Source organism: Meriones unguiculatus, assembly GCF_030254825.1.
Source record: "Meriones unguiculatus strain TT.TT164.6M chromosome X unlocalized genomic scaffold, Bangor_MerUng_6.1 ChrX_unordered_Scaffold_31, whole genome shotgun sequence".
Taxonomy (NCBI): domain Eukaryota; kingdom Metazoa; phylum Chordata; class Mammalia; order Rodentia; family Muridae; genus Meriones; species Meriones unguiculatus.
The window spans coordinates 7503739-7518176 of record NW_026843707.1 but is presented as its reverse complement, the minus strand read 5'-3'; positions in this window follow the sequence as shown (position 1 = coordinate 7518176).

Genomic DNA, 14438 nt, shown 5'->3' with positions numbered 1-14438 from the left:
GGTCCATTACTGGATGAAGGTCTATATGTTAAAGTAGAAACACATACTATTGAGTGTTGTCTTGGAAAGAGGTCATAGAGTAGCTGGTGTGCTCCATCTTATCTTTTGGAGAACTGAAATATGTGCACCATGCCATAGGTTCATATTCAGAATTATGCTGGGGTTTTGCCCTAATTTCTGGAGAGCATGATCCTAATGAAATACATTTAATAGAGATAGTGAATGTTTTGAAGATGACTATGCAGAGTGGAGCTAATGGTGCTTTAGTATGTATATGCATTGGAATACAATAATATTTTAGAAAATATGGCACTTTCAGTCTTAAAGAATGGAAAATTGTAGAGGAATCTAACAGGACTTCAAAGGAAATGCACCTAGACCAGAACTGGAATAAGGAGCTTCCCAGAAATAGATTGACATAATGCTTTATTGACCTTAAATTTCTTTGTGTGTGTGTTTTTCTTTCTTTTTTAAATTATATTAATATATTTTGTATTAATTCTGGTTTATTCACATTGTATCCAAGGTGTGACCCCCTCCCTCATTCCCTCCCAATTCCACCTTCACTCCCTCATCTCCACCCATTCCACTCTCCAATTCCCTGATAGGGGAGGTCCTCTTTCCTTTCCATCTGACCCTAGCTTATAAGTCTCATCATGACTGCCTACACTGTCCTCCTCTATGGCCTGACAAGGCCGCACTCCCTCAGGGTGGGTGGTAAAAGAAGCAGCCACTGATTTCATGTCAGAGACAGTCCTTATTCCCCTTACTAAGGAACCCACTTGGATACTGAGTTGCCATGGGCTACATCTGAGCAGGGGTTCTAGGATATATCCAAGACTGGCCCTTAGTTTGAGTATCAGTCTCAGAAAAGACACCTGTGCCCAGATATTTTGGTTCTGTTGTTTTGTTTGTGGAGCTCTTGTCCTCTCCAGGTCTTACTAACTCCCCTTTCTTTCATAAGATTCCCTGCACTCTTCCCAAAGTTTGGTTAAAAATATCAGCATCTGCTGTGATACAGTGCTGAGTAGAGTCTTTCAGAGGCCCTCTGTGGTAGGCTCTTGTCCTGTTTCCTGTTTTATCCCTCTTCCAATGTCCATATAACTTGTGTTTATGAGTGAGGTCTGATCATCTTACCCATCTTTCTTAGCTTCTTTAGGTGTACAGATTTTAGTAAGTTTATCCTATATTGTGTATGGGTCTAGTATCCTCTAAAAAGTGAGAATATACTGTGTGTGTCTTTTTGCTTCTGGGATACCTCACTCAGGATGATAGTTTCTAGTTCCCACCATTTGCCATCAAATTTCATAAGTTCCTTGTCTTTGATTGCTGAGTAGTATCCCATTGTGTAAATGTATCACAATTTCTGTATACATTCCTCCTTTGGGGGAAATCTGGCTTATTTCTGGGTTCTGGGTGTTAAAAATAAATCTGCTACAAACATGGTTGAAAAAATGTTCTTGTTATGTTGTTTGGCATATTTTGAATATATGCCTATGAGTGATATAGCTAGATCCTGAGGAAGTGCTATTATTAATTGTTTGAGAAAGCACCAGATTGTTTTCAAAAGTAGTAATTCATATTCCCACCAGCAAGCAGAGGACTGTTCACCTTACCCCACATCCTCTCCTGCATATATTGTCACTTGCGTTTTTGCTCTTAGCCATTCTGATGTGTGTAAAGTGAAATCTCACGGTCGTTTTGATTTGCATCTCCCTAATGACTAAGGATGTTGAGCATTTCTTTAAGTGTTTCTCTGTCATTCCATATTTTTCTACAGAGAATTCTCTGTTTAGCTCTGTACCCCATTCTAGGAAGTCTTTAGTTTCTTTGTTTCTTCCCTAACCCAACTGTCATTGAGTAACTAGTTGTTCAGTTTCCATGTGTGTTTGCCTTTTTGCTATTTCTGTTGTTGTTGAGGTACAGCTGTAGTCCTTAATGGTCAGAAAGAATACAATTGATTAGGTCAATCTTCTTGTTTCTGTTGAAGCTTGCTTTATGACCAACTATATGATCTATTTTTGAGAGGATTGCATGGGGTGCTGAAAAGAAGGTACACTCTTGAATTTGGGTGGAAAGTTCTGTAGACATCTGTTTAGGACATCTGTAAGTGCCATTACTTCCATATTTAGCTTCTGTCTAGATGATCTCATCTTTTGTGAGAGTGGAGTGTTGAAGTCTCCCACTGTTAAGGTGTTCAGATTAATTGTGTGATTTAAGCTTTAATAATGTTTCATTTACTAATGTAGATGTTCTAGTATTTGGGGCATAGATGTTCAGAATTGTGATGTCTTCTTGGTAGATTTTTCCTTTTATGAGAATAAAGTGCCACTCCTCATTTTTTAAATTAATTTTGGTTGAAAGTCTATTTTATTAGATATTAGGATAGCTACCTCAGCTTCTTTTCTGGGTCCACTTGCTTGAAAAATATTTTTCCAGCCCTTTACTCTGAGGTTGTGTTCATCTTTGTTTCAGAGGTGTGTTTCCTGGGGGCAGCAGAATGTTGGATCCTGTTTCTTCAACCATTCTGTTAGTCTGTCTTTTTATTGGTGAGCTGAGTAAATTGGTGTTGATAGATAACAGAAACCAATGAATGTTAGTTCCTTTTATTGTAGATTTGGTGGTGTTAATGTGATTCTTTGTTTGTTTTCTTTTAATTTTCTGTTGTGAATTCATCTGTATGCTATGTTTTCTTGGGTGTAGTTGCTTTTGTGAGATTGGAGTTTTCCTTCTAGTATTTTCTGTAGGGTTGGGTTGCTGTGTAGATATTCTTTAAATTTAGTTTTGTCATGGCATATTTTTCTATCTCCATATATGTTGATTGAAAGCTTTGCTGGGTATACTTGTCTGTGTTTGGCATCTGTGGTCACTTAACATCTTCATGACATCTTCCCAGGCCCTTCTGGCTTTCATAGTTTCTGTTGAAAAGTCTGGTGTGATACTGATATGTATCACACATGCCTCTCCCCAAGTCTACCAATAGGGAAGACCCTCTTCCCCTTCCCTCTGATCCCAGTCCACCAGATCACATCAGGAGTGGTGGCTGCATTTTCATCCTCCATGGACCAGTAAGGCTGCCCTCCCCTCAGGGGGAGGTGATCGAAGAGTAGGCCAACCAGACTATGCCAGAAGCAGTCCCTCCTCCCATCACCATGTAACCCACTTAGACACCTAACTGCCCTGGACTACATCTGTGCAGGGGCCCTAAGCCATCTCCATGCTTGGTACTTGGTTGGGGTATGAGTCTCTGGGAAGACCTCGGTGTTCAGATTTTCTGGTTCTGTAGCTTTCCTTGTGGGGTTCCCGTCCTCTCCAGATTCTACTATTTCCCACTTCTTACATAAGATTCCATGCACTCCTTCCCACCATTGGCCATAAGTCTCAGTGTCCGCCCCAACAGTCCACAGGGCAGAGCCCCCCAGAGGCCCTCCCTGGCAGCCCTTTGCATTAATGTTCATAATAGATCTAGGTCTATAGTTCTATTTTTTTTGTTGTTGTTGAGTCTTTGTGTGATTTAGGTATCAAGGTGACTGGATTCTTAGAATGAGTTTGGTAATATTCCTTCTGTTTCTATTTTGTGAAATATTTTTGAAGATAATTGGGTGTATCTCTTCTTTGAATGCCTAGTAGAATTCTGCGTTGAAACATCTGACCCTGGGCTTTTTATGGAAGGGAGACTTTTGATTATTGTTTCTATATCATTGGGGGTTATAGGACTATTTTTTTTTTTTTTTGTAGATGGAACCTATCTAGAAAATTGTCCATATCTTTTAGATTTTCAAATTTTCTGGCATATAGGCTTTTGTAGTAAGACCTAAAGGTAACTTGGATTTCCTCATTGTCTTTCATTATGTCACCCATTTCATTTCTAATCTTGGTCATTGGATAATTTCCTTTGCCCTTTAGGCAATTTGGCTAAGGGTCTGTCTATCTTCTTGATTTTCTCCAAGAAACATCTCTTGGTCTCCTTGATTCTTTGAATTGTTTTCTTTATTTCTAATGCAATGATTTCAGCTCTATGTTTGATCATTTCCAGTTCTCTACTTCTCTTGGGTGTGTCTGCTTCCTTTTGTTTTCCCTAGGGCTTTTAGGTGTGCCATTAAATTACTTCTATGAGACATCTCAAACTTCTTTCTGGAGGCACTTTGTGCTATGAACTTTCCTCTTAGCAGTGCTTTCATTGTGTCCCATAGGTTTGTGCAAGTTGTGCCTTAATCTTCATTTAATAATAAATTCTTTTTCATTTCTTTTTTTTAACAAGCTGTCATTGATTAGAGAATTGTTTTGTTTCCATGTGTATGTAGGCTTTTTTGTCATCTTTGTTGTTGTTAAGGTCTAGTTTTAGACCATGGTTGTCTGACAGGATACAAGATATTATTTTGGTCTTCTTGTATCTGGTGAGCCTTGCTTTGTGACTGACTATGTGGTCAATTTTTGAGAAGGCTCCATGAGAAGCTGAAAATAAGACATATTTTTTTGAGTTTTCTCATACATTTATAACTTTAGGACTCCATAATGTTTGTGAGAAATTATATTTTCAGAACCAAATGACTGGATCCCAGGTAAGCTGGATCAAACCTGACAGGAATTATCCTTCCATCCTACTGCTACATTGACACATCTGTTCCTGCAACTTGCCTGTTTCAGCATTCTTTCTGTTCCATCTTCAAATGTTTCAATTCTCATCAAAGCCTCCTCCCAATAGAGAGTTAAAGAAAGCTGTTAATCTCAATTGGTCCATCATTTTGGTCTCCTCCAAACAGGACTTATATTAAGCCTGAAATTTCTCAATATTCAAAAACTGTACCACAAAGGTTAATGCTTGCTTAATTAACCATTTATCCCCGAGTTCCTAACAAGATTTCTATGACCAAAAAAATCATGCTAGAAAAAAAAAATACATGAGAAGGACATCCAAATTCCCTTAAAGAGGGTGGGAACGTTTTTGGATTTTTTTCTGGGGCTATGAATATTTATTGTCATCGAGAAATGATTATAAGTTATGAATGGTCTTATTCAGAGAAGAAATAAGGTTATGTTATTAGATAATGCAAGTCATATGTTAATCAACTTGATCAGTTCATTCCTTAGTCTTTTTATCATGAGAGTATAAATATTAGGTTTAACACATAGATATAATTCTACAGGCAAGTAGATTTTATAAGGATAGATAAGTATTCAAAAACCTCAGAGACCTACAGAATACTGTATTTTAAAATATTTTTTTTATTATTTTCAAGATTAGTTGACAATCAGACAGGTCAACTACTGGCAGCACCCAGCCTACCTCATAGATGTTGAGCATCAAAGTACCTCCTTATGGAGATGAATTCAAATGTGGCAAACCAGGTACCTGGGTAAAGAAATGCTCTAGCATTATGACAAACAGACTTATAGCCCAAATAGGCAAGCTTAAATATAGACCAAGTTGACTGCAGAACTCTACCAAGACAGGGTATGCATGTGCTAAGCAGTTCCTGCTTCATATATATGTATATACTCAGCGAGAAGACTGACGATGATGCTCCAACATTACACAGAGTTTTTGCGTGACTGTTCTGGCATCAAACTGTCTCTGTCAATTTTCTATTTTTTTTGGAAGCAGCTAATACATACTTCTAATATACTTGAGTAGCTAATTTTATTCCTGTTCAAGTCTCTGGCAAGGTTGAAAATCAAAGAGTTATAGTTCCACAATTAAGCCTAAGTTGTTTAGAAATTAAGAAAATGTTTTTATATAGCTAATACCAATTAGGATAAAAATTAATTTATGTATAGACCTCTCTACTTATCAAGATAGGATAGAAAATCAAATACTTTCTCCTAAGTTGCCAAATACACATGGACCCGGCATTGCCCATGTCCATCTTATGTAATAGTTTCCATAACTGTTTCACAATTATTGTTGTATTGAAATAAAAGGACCCTTTATTTGGACTTAAAGGGGAAAATGTGTATAAAATGTTCTTTTGTAATGTATACAATTTATCCTTGTTCATTCAAATGCTTATTTCTCTACTCCACTATCTGAATATAATCTGGAGATTGTATTGTGATGTTTAGTCTAAGCATCACCTGCCTCAAGTTTGTGTAAAAACGTTACCATTTGTTCACTGTATTGCCAATAAAAATCAACCAGCCAATGCTGAGCAATGGAAAGAATAGGGTTGGGAACCCTGGTCCAGATGGGAGATGAAAGAAAATATGGGAAGAGAGATAGGAGATAAGAAAACCAGGAAACATCAGGAGAAATGAACCAGGCCTAAGACATGACTAAAAGCAAATATAATGTGGGAACTCTGAATGGGATGAAGCTATGAGGCATTGGTGGTTTAAGATGGAATAATTATTGCCCAGTACTGTGCTCTATTTTAATTAAATTAATCCTAGTCTCTGTTTGGTGATTTTGGTATTCATCTGGTTCAGGAATAACTACTTTTTAACTGAAAATATATCAATATTAAATATTATTAATCATCAACATATGTAAATCTTTGTGACAGTTCCTTTCGGGCATATATGCAAAGAATGCTTCATCCTACCACAGACACACTTGGTCAATCATGGTCATCTCCGTTCTTTTTATTATGGCCAGCTAGAAACCAGCTAGATGTGACAGAACAGATTAATATATAAAGAATATGTGGTATGTTTACATGACAGGTCACTCAGCCATTGGACAAAATGAATTGATGAAATTCACAGATAAATGGGTGGAAATAGGAAAAAAAAATATCCTGAGTGAGATAACCTAGACACAGAAACAAATGCGTGTGATGTAATCACTTATATGTGGATATTAGGTGCTACATTGATGATAACCAAGCTACAATTTGTTTAACCACAGATGATACATATAGAAATGGGGACTAGTGTAAAGGAAAAGAAAGGGAAATAAAATGTGTAGTTATTGATGAATGGCGATAGGAGACTGTAAGTGGAAAGAAAAAGGTAAGAAGAGGATTAGAAAAGGAATAAGAGAGACATAATATTAAGAGTCATTTAAGGAGTAGTATGGAAACCTAATATAGTAGAAGTGTCCATAATATTTATATTATGGAAGTGACAAATAATTAGGGTGATAAGGCCCCAGTTGAAGATTTCTCTTTCAGTGAAGTAAGCTTCCAGCTCCAAAATTGGATTACATTTAATTGAGTTTTTGGCCGAAGGTATCCCATGAGAATACTCTCTCCCCCCAAAACTCAGGCTATTGCCAAGACTCTAGGTTGTTCTTTACAGACTTAAAATAAGGTCTCATTGCAAAAGACAATACCTGCACAACTCATCAAACACAGAGAAATCAAGCTGATGCCTAAATTGAGCCTTCATCTCTCTGTTGTAGTGTCTTTGGTAAAGGAAGGTACTGTGCTCACTATCAGAGAAGAAATGCAAACAACACCCCTGCCGCAAACGCTTTGATCTACAATGATATCCTGCTTGGTAGATATATTAGTGGATTGGTGGCATGAAGCATATGGTAATAGAGCAGTATTGGATTTGACAGAAGACACATCCCACAATAAGGATCCCATTCAAGACACTGCTTGGTGAAATAGAAACTGAGACTATATAGTGTAGGGACCTATGGTAGAACAAAATGAAAAACTAGCAATAAAATAATTTTTAATGGAAATTGATGTGTGGTTTAAGCTAGTAGTGTTTCTTTTAAAAATGTGGGTGCCCTTGCATTTGGGGCATAGATGTTCAGAACTGAGACAATATCTTGGTAGATATTTTTTTTTCTTTTATGAGTATAAAGTGTCCATCCCCATACCTTTTGAATATTTTTTTGAATGTCTATTCATTAGACACTAGAATGACCATGCCATCTTGCTTCTTAAGTCCGTCTGATTGGAAAATCTTTTCCCAGCATTTTCTTGAGAAAGTGAGTCCTTTGAGGTTAAATGATATTAATTACCAATGATTGTTAATTTTTATTATTTAATATTGTTGATGGTAGAGTATATTCTGTGCTGTGTGTGTATGCTTCTCTTCTTTTGCTAATGTGAGCATATTTATTTCCTGTGTTTCCTGGGTGTAGGTAGCTCCTTTGGGTTGGAGATTTCCTTTTGTGTCTTATGTAGGGCTTCATTTGTGGATAAATACTGTTTAAATTTGTTTTGTCTTGGATTATCTTGTTTTCTCCATTAATGGTGTTTAAAACTTTTGTTGGTACTTGAGCATATTTTGGATATATGCCTAGGAGTGGTATAGCTGGATCTTAAGGAAGCACTATTCCTAATTGTTTGAGAAAGTGGCAGATTGCTTTCCAAAGTGGTTGTACAAGTTTGTATTCCCACCAGCAATGGAGGAAGGTTCCCCTTTCTTCACATCCTGTCCAGCATGTATTGATATTTGAGTTTTTTTAATCTTAGCCATTCTGATGGGTGTAAGATGAGTCCTCAGGATTGTTTTCATTTGCATCTTCCTGATGACTGAGGATGTTGAGCACAAGGACATTTGTTCAACCATGTTGGTAGCAGCTTCATTTATAATAGCCAGAACCTGGAAACAACCCATGTGTCCCTCGATGGAGGAATGGATATAGAAACTGGTAAATTTACACAATGGAATACTACTCAGCAATTAAAAACAAGGAAATCATGACATCTGCTGCCAAATGGTATGATCTAGAAAAGATCATCCTACATGAAGTATCCCAGAAACAGAAAGAAACATATGATATAAACTCATTTATAGATGGATACTAGACTTATAATATTGGATAAACATACTAAAATCTGTGCACCTAAAGAAGCTAAGCAAAAAGGAAGATCCTGGGTAAGATGATCAGTCCTCACCCAGAAACAATAATGGGACTGACATTGGAAGAAGGAGAAAACAGGCAACAGGACAGGAGCCTACCACAGAGGGACACTGAAAGAATCTACCCAGCAGTGTTTAAAACCAGATACTGAAACTCATAGACAAACTTTGGGCAGAGTGCAGGGAATCTTATGAAAGAAGGAGGACATAATAAGACCTGGAAAAGACAGGAGCTCCACAAGGAGAGCAACAGAATCTAAAAATCTGGGCCCAGGGGTCATTTTGGAGACTGATACTCCAATCAAGGACCATTCATGTATATAACCTAGAACCCCTGCTCAGATGTAGCCCATGGCAGATCAGTCTCCAAATGGGGTTCCTAGTAAGAGTAACAGGGACTGTTTCTAACATGGACTCAGTGGTGGGCTTTTTGACCAACCCCCTCCCCCCAGAGGGGGCAACAGCCTTTACAGGCCACAGAGAAGGAAAATGCAGACAGTCCTGATGAGACCTGATAAGCTAGGGTCAGATGGATGGGGAGGAGGACCTCCCCTATTAGTGGACTTGGAGAGGGCAATGGGAGGAGATGAGGATGGAGGAATGGAGGGTGGAATTGGGAAATAATGAGAGAGAGTGCTACAGCTGGGATACAAAGTGAATAAACTGTAATTAATATAATAAATTTAAAAATAAAAAATAAACTAAAATAGCTTTTGTTGGGTATAGTACTCAAGGCTTTTATCCTTGGTCTTTTAGGGTTTATTGGGTATTTGTTCATTCCCTTTTGGCTTTAATAGTCTCTGTAGAGAAATCAGGTACCATTCTAATAGCTCTGCTTATGCATGTGACTTTATCTTGCAGCATTTAATATTATTCCTTTGTTCAGTACATTTAGTATTTTGATTAGTATGTGGTGGAAGCCTTTTCTGTTCCGAACCTGTGTATTTGGTGTTCTGTAAGCATTTTGTATGTTCATAGGCATCTCTTTCTTTAGGTTTGGGAAGTTTTCTTTTTTTCTTTTCTTTTCACAATTTATTCATTTTATATCTCAGTTGACGCCACCTCCTTCATCTCATTCTAGTCCCATACTCCCTCTGTCTTCTCCCTTATCCCATTTCTCCTAGTCCATTTAAAGGGGGAGTACTGCTACCCTCCCATCTGACCTTAGCTGATCAGGTTCCATCAGCACTTCCTGATTCTCTTCCTCTCTGGCCTGACAAGGTGGCAATGAGAGGTTGAAGTGATCAAAGTGTACGCAACTCAGTTCATGACAGAGGCAGGTCTTTCTCCTCTTACTTAAGGACTCAAATATAGGGCCTAGCTCCCTATGTGCTAAATCTGAACAGTGGTCTAGGTTATGTCTATGCATGGTTTTTGTTTGGTCTATCTGTCTCTGCAAGGCCCCCTAAGCCCAAACTTTTGGCTTTGTTGGTCTCCTTGGAAAGCTTCTGTCCCGTCTGGATTTTTCTATCCACACACCCCCCCAACCTCCTTCCCTAAGACTCCCTGTACTCTGCCCAACTTTGGCTGTGAGTCTCAACATCTGCCCTGGTATCCTATTTGGTGGAGCCTTTCTTCTATGATTTTGTAGAGAATATTTTCTGGGCCTTTAATCTGGGAGTCTTTTCCTTCAATTTCCATTATTCTCCAGTTTGTTCTTTTGGATGTTTTGTGTCAGGAACTTTTTAGATTTAACATTTTCTTTGACTGATATATCGATTTCTTCACTCGTATCTTCTACACCTTAAATTTTCTTACATCTCTTGTATTCTGTTGGTGATGTGTTTGTATCAATAGTTTCTGCTCTCTTCCCTAGGTTATCCATTCCCAGGATTTGCTCAGACTGTGCTTTCTTTATTGTTTCTATTTCCATTTTAAGGTCTTGAGCAGCTTTATTCTCTTTCTTCTCCCATTTGATTGTACTTTCATGTGTTTCATTAAGGGATATATTCAATCCCTTCCCCTGTATGAGTGTATTTTACTGAATATCTTTGAGGGATTTATTTTTTTCCTTTCCTTTTAAGTCCTCTATCATTTTACAACATAAGATTTAATGTCACTTTCATGTGTTTTAGGTATGTTAAGGTATCCAGAACTTTTAGATGTAGGATATCTGGTTTCTACTGGTTCTATATGGCCCTGTATTTTGTTGCCTATGTTCTTATGGTAACTTCTAGCCATTTAGGTAGCCTTGGTGTTAGCAAGTCTAGTGGTACATGATTGTATTTTGGCTCTAGGATTGTAGGAAGAGCTGGTGATTCCAGTTCGTAGCAGTCCTCAGTTTTGCCTGGGTGGTATCAGGCCTCTGTGAGAACAGGGATAACTGGTAGTCTCTTCTGGCTGCTAGATATGGGGACCAGGCATGCAAAGATGGGGACCAGGAAGTGGCGCATGTAGGATGCTCTTTGTCATAGGCAGGTGCTGGTCTCTGCTCCTCCCTGATGGTTGCTGCTGCTCCCTGACAACTACTGTTCCTTGATGGTTGCCAATCTCCAAGAATATAAGTGAAAATGTGGTTTGGGAAATGGAACACACCCCAAATATAGAGCTGGGAGCATACTGGGGAGATTGAGCTCTGATGGCCCAGGCAGAATGCATTTGTGCAGCAGAGATCTAGCAGGCCATAGTCCTTACCTGCTGTTCCCTGGTGGTTACTGGTCTCTGAGAATGTAGATGGAGATATGGCCTGAGAATAGTAGTGAGCCAAGAAGATGGAGATTTTCATATGCTTAGAGTATTAGGAGCGGATCTATTTTCAGATTTCTTTCAATGTCCAAAATAACTGCACATAGAAGACCAAATTCAATGAACTAGTCTGTGCTGGTTAGTATTTTGTCAATTTGAATCACCTGAGAAGAGGGAATGGTAATTGAGAAATTCCTTAAGCAACTGGCTTGCAGGCAAAGTCTGTGGTGTTATTTGCTTGAATAAGGATTGTAGTCAGATTCCTTGATCACTGTAGATGGTACTTTTCCTGCGAAGAGCTTCTGAGTCATATAAAAAGTAAGCTGAAGGCTTCCAAGATTAAGGTGTTGTGATCAATGATGGATTTAAGCTTTAATAATGGACTAGGAAAGGGGAATAGTGGGAGAAGAAGGAGGATGGATGGGACTGGGAGGAGATGAGGGAATGGGCTACAGCTGGAATACAAAGTGAATAAATGGAAATAAATAAATAAATAGAAAAAAATATTAAGAAAAATAAATACCAAGGAAAGTAGGGGAAACAACCTGATTCCAGACAAGGAGAGCAAGTGGATAATTACCATTTCTCCGTTGCCTCTGCTTCAATTCTAGCCTCCAGGTTCAGGGCCTGCTTGAGTTCATGCCTTTGTCTTCTTCAGTTATAAACTGTGATTAGAATACATATGCCAAATAAACCATTTACTCCCTCAAATTTATTTTCTTCATGTTGCTTTATCGCATCAATGGAAAACAAACTTTTTCATCTCTAGTAAAATTCATTTTGTTATGTTAAAAAATAGTGTAATTATGTAAAAATATATCTAGTGCTATATGAATAGTGGCTGGCCACATACCTCACTTGCATTTCCACATAGCCTTAGTTGTAAGATTTCTTTTAGCATTTTCCAAGACATTTAGTTACTTTTAAATGAATATCCATGCTTAAATGCAAATGTTTAGTGTTTTGCCAATTTCTTTTATTATGGGTTTTAGAATAATTTCAGTACAACACAAAAATGATTGGTACTCCAGTTCTTTCTATTGAGTGATAGACTGTACAATCTTCATCAGCAGTCACTTTGATTGGGCAGAGTATATAAGTAAAAAAAAGAAATAAAGTAAGTTATAAGACAATTTCAAAGAGGAGTGAGTAAATACCCTTTGCTCAGGAAAAAATATCCTCAAAAAAAAAAAAAACAACAACAACAAATATTTGTAACATGTTTAGCTTTGATAGTGTTGTTTCCTTTTATTTAAAATCAATTTATATTAGTCACATAGAACATGGAAAAAGTGAATGTAGTAAAATATTATGGGAGACAGAACACAGTTATATTTATCATATTTATCTAGTTATTATATAGCCTATAGATATAGGAGACAAATGTTTTTTGTATTTTTTGTGTGTGAGCCAGTAAGGCTGTTTTTGAGACAAACATATCTTATCAACTCTAAAATAATAAGTTGATAGATAATTGTGACTGAAAACAACTAATTGAAACATAACTGGAGTTTCTATTAATATTGATTGAGTGTAAAAACACTCAAGAGTAAAAACATGTTGAGAAAGAATTGACAAGACTACCAAGATATTTAAAAATTCAATTGAGAATTTTGTTGAGAACAGATATAAGAAGAAAATAGTTGCAGCTCTAACCCAGTCTTCTAAGTCTCAGTACGTATATGCCAAAATCTAGATAATGATGGTATAATATGGTAGAATAAATACTGTGGTTGTATTTTTTATGCCTAGTGCTACCCTGAAAGAGTTAGCATTTGGAAAAGTATTCCTTAACTTCAAACCTTCCCAAAGGACATTGTAAATTTTAATTTCTGATATAACATTATTCCTATTATTATCAGTATATGTATACTATATACAGAAAGGTAGCTTCCAAAATAATGGATATAGGGATAGATGGCTGGAAAAATAGGTGGATAAAAATACGCATGCAATATACATGCACGTATATATGCCTTAATACATGTATTTATATTTATGCACACAAATACATTTCTATACACTAAGGTAGGTAAGAATGGGATCTGAAAACTTCTCAAATCAATTTTTTTCACGAATCTGAACACTTTTGCTCTCAAAAATGGAATGGAAATTTCCATAACTTAGGAAAATCATATTAAAATCTATAGTCCTAAAGACACAATACAACAAAGAGGACCTTAGGGAAGAGGCTTAATATGCATTCAGAAGGAATCAGAAGGGCAAACAGAATAGACATCTGAAATAGAAGAAGACAGGAAACAGGACAGAAGCCTTCCAGACAGGACCTCTGAAACACTATACCCTGCAGGGTATTGAAGCAGATGCTGAGACTCATAGCTAAACTTTGAGCAAAGTACAGGGAATCTTATGAAAGAAGGGGGAGATAAAAAGATATGGAGGGGACAGAAGATCCACAAGGAGACCAACAGAGCCAAAAAATCTGGGGTGAACATTCTTTCAGAGACTGATGAATCAGCCAAAGTCCATGTAGGGAGAGGACCTAGACCAGATGCTCAGATAGAGCCTATGGTCAACTCAGTCTCCCTGTCAATTGCCTAGTAAGGGGAGCAAGGGCTGTCTCTGACATGGACTCAAGGGCTGGCTCTTAGATAACCTCACCCTTGGGGGCAGCTTTACCAGGCCACAGAGGAAGAGGATGCAGCCAGTCCTTATGAGACTCTGTTCCTAAGGTCAGATAGTTTCATAGGAGGACCTCCCATATCAGTGGACAAGGGGAGGGCCATAGGGGGAGCACAGTGAGGGACGGTAAGACTGGGAGGAGATGAGGGAGGATCTACAGCTGGGATACAAACTTAATAAACTATAATAAATAGTAATAATAAAGAAAATTTTAAAAACAAAATGATATTTTATAACAAAAAATATAATTTTGAAGTTTCGGCTATAAAAGATTCTGTTAACATAATACATAATGTTAACCTGCAGGTGTTTTAAACATTATTCTCAGAAGCTAAAAAAAAATA